The sequence below is a fragment of the Oncorhynchus gorbuscha genome, unplaced genomic scaffold (assembly GCF_021184085.1).
Source record: "Oncorhynchus gorbuscha isolate QuinsamMale2020 ecotype Even-year unplaced genomic scaffold, OgorEven_v1.0 Un_scaffold_1089, whole genome shotgun sequence".
Classification (NCBI taxonomy): Eukaryota; Metazoa; Chordata; class Actinopteri; order Salmoniformes; family Salmonidae; genus Oncorhynchus; species Oncorhynchus gorbuscha.
The window spans coordinates 132501-138695 of record NW_025745975.1 but is presented as its reverse complement, the minus strand read 5'-3'; positions in this window follow the sequence as shown (position 1 = coordinate 138695).

Genomic DNA, 6195 nt, shown 5'->3' with positions numbered 1-6195 from the left:
ATGAAGGCCTTTCTAGGGAGTTTTTCCTAGCCACCGTGCTTCTACACCTGCATTGCTTGCTGTTTGGGGTTTTAGGCTGGGTTTCTGTACAGCACTTTGAGATATCAGCTGATGTATGAAGGGCTATATAAATACATTTGATTTGATTTGATTAAGGTACAGGGAATGTCTGATATTGGATATTAAGACCTGAGGGTGAGGGATGAGAGGCCTCTCTAGTTAAGCTGTTTCTAGATACTGATATTCGATATCATGACCTGAGGGTGAGGGATGAGAGGCCTCTCGAGTTAAGCTGTTTCTAGATACTGATATTCGATATCATGACCTGAGGGTGAGGGATGAGAGGCGTCTCTAGTTATTCTGTTTCTAGATACTGATATTCAATATCATGACCTGAGGGTGAGGGATGAGAGGTGTCTCTAGTTATTCTGTTTCTAGATACTGATATTCGATATCATGACCTGAGGGAGAGGGATGAGAGGCGTCTCTAGTTATTCTGTTTCTAGATACTGATATTCAATATCATGACCTAAGGGTGAGGGATGAGAGGCGTCTCTAGTTATTCTGTTTCTAGATACTGATATTCAATATCATGACCTGAGGGTGAGGGATGAGAGGCCTCTCTAGTTAAGCTGTTTCTTGATACTGATATTAGATATAATGAACTGAGGGTGAGGGATGAGAGGCCTCTAGTTATTCTGTTTCTAGATACTGATATTTGATATCATGAACTGAGGGTGAGGGATGAGAGGCCTCTCTAGTTATGCTGTTTCTAGATACTGATATTTGATATAATGAACTAAGGGTGAGGGATGAGAGGCCTCTCTAGTTATGCTGTTTCTAGATACTGATATTTGATATAATGACCTGAGGGTGAGGGATGAGAGGCCTCTCTAGTTATGCTGTTTCTAGATACTGATATTTGATATAATGAACTGAGGGTGAGGGATGAGAGGCCTCTCTAGTTATGCTGTTTCTAGATACTGATATTTGATATAATGAACTGAGGGTGAGGGATGAGAGGCCTCTCTAGTTATGCTGTTTCTAGATACTGATATTTGATATAATGAACTGAGGGTGAGGGATGAGAGGCCTCTCTAGTTATTCTGTTTCTAGATACTGATATTTGATATAATGAACTGAGGGTGAGGGATGAGAGGCCTCTCTAGTTATTCTGTTTCTAGATACTGATATTTGATATAATGAACTGAGGGTGAGGGATGAGAGGCCTCTCTAGTTATTCTGTTTCTAGATACTGATATTTGATATAATGAACTGAGGGTGAGGGATGAGAGGCCTCTCTAGTTATGCTGTTTCTAGATACTGATATTTGATATAATGAACTGAGGGTGAGGGATGAGAGGCCTCTCTAGTTATGCTGTTTCTAGATACTGATATTTGATATAATGAACTGAGGGTGAGGGATGAGAGGCCTCTCTAGTTATGCTGTTTCTAGATACTGATATTTGATATAATGAACTGAGGGTGAGGGATGAGAGGCCTCTCTAGTTATGCTGTTTCTAGATACTGATATTATATATAATGAACTGAGGGTGAGGGATGAGAGGCCTCTCTAGTTATTCTGTTTCTAGATACTGATATTTGATATAATGAACTGAGGGTGAGGGATGAGAGGCCTCTCTAGTTATTCTGTTTCTAGATACTAATATTTGATATAATGAACTGAGGGTGAGGGATGAGAGGCCTCTCTAGTTATTCTGTTTCTAGATACTGATATTTGATATAATGAACTGAGGGTGAGGGATGGGAGGCCTCTCTAGTTATTCTGTTTCTAGATACTGATATTTGATATAATGAACTGAGGGTGAGGGATGAGAGGCCTCTCTAGTTATTCTGTTTCTAGATACTGATATTTGATATAATGAACTGAGGGTGAGGGATGAGAGGCCTCTCTAGTTATTCTGTTTCTAGATACTGATATTTGATATAATGAACTGAGGGTGAGGGATGAGAGGCCTCTCTAGTTATTCTGTTTCTAGATACTGATATTTGATATAATGAACTGAGGGTGAGGGATGAGAGGCCTCTCTAGTTATTCTGTTTCTAGATACTAATATTTGATATAATGAACTGAGGGTGAGGGATGAGAGGCCTCTCTAGTTATTCTGTTTCTAGATACTGATATTTGATATAATGAACTGAGGGTGAGGGATGGGAGGCCTCTCTAGTTATTCTGTTTCTAGATACTGATATTTGATATAATGAACTGAGGGTGAGGGATGAGAGGCCTCTCTAGTTATTCTGTTTCTAGATACTGATATTTGATATAATGAACTGAGGGTGAGGGATGAGAGGCCTCTCTAGTTATTCTGTTTCTAGATACTGATATTTGATATAATGAACTGAGGGTGAGGGATGAGAGGCCTCTCTAGTTATTCTGTTTCTAGATACTGATATTTGATATAATGAACTGAGGGTGAGGGATGAGAGGCCTCTCTAGTTATTCTGTTTCTAGATACTGATATTTGATATAATGAACTGAGGGTGAGGGATGAGAGGCCTCTCTAGTTATGCTGTTTCTAGATACTGATATTTGATATAATGAACTGAGGGTGAGGGATGAGAGGCCTCTCTAGTTATGCTGTTTCTAGATACTGATATTTGATATAATGAACTGAGGGTGAGGGATGAGAGGCCTCTCTAGTTATGCTGTTTCTAGATACTGATATTTGATATAATGAACTGAGGGTGAGGGATGAGAGGCCTCTCTAGTTATTCTGTTTCTAGATACTGATATTTGATATAATGAACTGAGGGTGAGGGATGAGAGGCCTCTCTAGTTATGCTGTTTCTAGATACTGATATTTGATATAATGAACTGAGGGTGAGGGATGAGAGGCCTCTCTAGTTATTCTGTTTCTAGATACTGATATTTGATATAATGAACTGAGGGTGAGGGATGAGAGGCCTCTCTAGTTATTCTGTTTCTAGATACTGATATTTGATATAATGAACTGAGGGTGAGGGATGAGAGGCCTCTCTAGTTATGCTGTTTCTAGATACTGATATTTGATATAATGAACTGAGGGTGAGGGATGAGAGGCCTCTCTAGTTATTCTGTTTCTAGATACTGATATTTGATATAATGAACTGAGGGTGAGGGATGAGAGGCCTCTCTAGTTATTCTGTTTCTAGATACTGATATTTGATATAATGAACTGAGGGTGAGGGATGAGAGGCCTCTCTAGTTATTCTGTTTCTAGATACTGATATTTGATATAATGACCTGAGGGTGAGGGTTACCAAAAGGCAGATTAACAATCAAAAGAGTCATGACACTAAAGAGATGGAGTCTATTTCATGTTCTGGTGACGTTTTCATTATTTCTCAATGTTGCTCTAATTTAACACACAGGGCTTCATTAAATAATTCCCATAATCAATTATTTAATTTAACACACAGGGCTTCATTAAATAATTCCCATAATCAATTATTTAATTTAACACACAGGGCTTCATTAAATAATTCCCATAATCAATTATTTAATTTAACACACAGGGCTTCATTAAATAATTCCCATAATCAATTATTTAATTTAACACACAGGGCTTCATTAAATAATTCCCATAATCAATTATTTAATTTAACACACAGGGCTTCATTAAATAATTCCCATAATCAATTATTTAATTTAACACACAGGGCTTCATTAAATAATTCCCATAATCAATTATTTAATTTAACACACAGGGCTTCATTAAATAATTCCCATAATCAATTATTTAATTTAACACACAGGGCTTCATTAAATAATTCCCATAATCAATTATTTAATTTAACACACAGGGCTTCATTAAATAATTCCCATAATCAAGTATTTTATTTAACACACAGGGCTTCATTAAATAATTCCCATAATCAATTATTTAATTTAACACACAGGGCTTCATTAAATAATTCCCATAATCAATTATTTAATTTAACACACAGGGCTTCATTAAATAATTCCCATAATCAAGTATTTTATTTAACACACAGGGCTTCATTAAATAATTCCCATAATCAATTATTTAATTTAACACACAGGGCTTCATTAAATAATTCCCATAATCAATTATTTAATTTAACACACAGGGCTACATTAAATAATTCCCATAATCAAGTATTTTATTTAACACACAGGGCTTCATTAAATAATTCCCATAATCAATTATTTAATTTAACACACAGGGCTTCATTAAATAATTCCCATAATCAATTATTTAATTTAACACACAGGGCTACATTAAATAATTCCCATAATCAATTATTTAATTTAACACACAGGGCTACATTAAATAATTCCCATAATCAATTATTTAATTTAACACACAGGGCTTCATTAAATAATTCCCATAATCAATTATTTAATTTAACACACAGGGCTACATTAAATAATTCCCATAATCAATTATTTAATTTAACACACAGGGCTTCATTAAATAATTCCCATAATCAATTATTTAATTTAACACACAGGGCTTCATTAAATAATTCCCATAATCAATTATTTAATTTAACACACAGGGCTTCATTAAATAATTCCCATAATCAATTATTTAATTTAACACACAGGGCTTCATTAAATAATTCCCAATTAATCAATTATTTAATTTAATCAATTATTTAATTTAACACAGGGCTACATTAAATAATTCCCATAATCAATTATTTAATTTAACACACAGGGCTTCATTAAATAATTCCCATAATCAATTATTTAATTTAACACACAGGGCTTCATTAAATAATTCCCATAATCAATTATTTAATTTAACACACAGGGCTTCATTAAATAATTCCCATAATCAATTATTTAATTTAACACACAGGGCTTCATTAAATAATTCCCATAATCAATTATTTAATTTAACACACAGGGCTTCATTAAATAATTCCCATAATCAATTATTTAATTTAACACACAGGGCTTCATTAAATAATTCCCATAAACAATGATTTAATTTAACACACAGGGCTTCATTAAATAATTCCCATAATCAATGATTTAATTTAACACACAGGGCTTCATTAAATAATTCCCATAATCAATGATTTAATTTAACACACAGGGCTACATTAAATAATTCCCATAATCAATGATTTAATCATCAGTGTAAACCTCAATGTCTTTATGACACTTAGAGTTTTCATTTCAAACGTTCTGCCAGGTGTAGCGTTCTGGGTCTTTATGTTCTGCCAGGTGTAGTGTTCTGGGTCTTTATGTTCTGCCAGGTGTAGTGTTCTGGGTCTTTATGTTCTGCCAGGTGTAGCGTTCTGGGTCTTTATGTTCTGCCAGGTGTAGCGTTCTGGGTCTTTATGTTCTGCCAGGTGTAGCGTTCTGGGTCTTTATGTTCTGCCAGGTGTAGCGTTCTGGGTCTTTATGTTCTGCCAGGTGTAGCGTTCTGGGTCTTTATGTTCTACCAGGTGTAGTGTTCTGGGTCTTTATGTTCTGCCAGGTGTAGCGTTCTGGGTCTTTATGTTCTGCCAGGTGTAGTGTTCTGGGTCTTTATGTTCTGCCAGGTGTAGCGTTCTGGGTCTTTATGTTCTGCCAGGTGTAGCGTTCTGGGTCTTTATGTTCTGCCAGGTGTAGCGTTCTGTGTCTTTATGTTCTGCCAGGTGTAGCGTTCTGGGTCTTTATGTTCTGCCAGGTGTAGCGTTCTGGGTCTTTATGTTCTGCCAGGTGTAGTGTTCTGGGTCTTTATGTTCTGCCAGGTGTAGCGTTCTGGGTCTTTATGTTCTGCCAGGTGTAGCGTTCTGGGTCTTTATGTTCTGCCAGGTGTAGCGTTCTGGGTCTTTATGTTCTGCCAGGTGTAGTGTTCTGGGTCTTTATGTTCTACCAGGTGTAGCGTTCTGGGTCTTTATGTTCTGCCAGGTGTAGCGTTCTGGGTCTTTATGTTCTAAACCCTGTCTCTTTCGGCACTGTAGTCGTCCAGTTGGGGGAACCATAATATTCAGAATGTTGTTTTCTCTGTCAATATAGTCCTCCTTTTCCTTCCTTCCTTCCTTCCTTCCTTCCTTCCTTCCTTCCTTCCTTCCTTCCTTCCTTCCTTCCTTCCTTCCTTCCTTCCTTCCTTCCTTCCAAGCTTCCTTTCCTTCCTTCCTTCCATGCTTCCTTTCCTTTCCTCCCTTCCTTCCTTTCCATCCTTCCTTTCTTCCTTCCTTCCTTCCATCCTTCCTTCCTTCCTTTCCTTT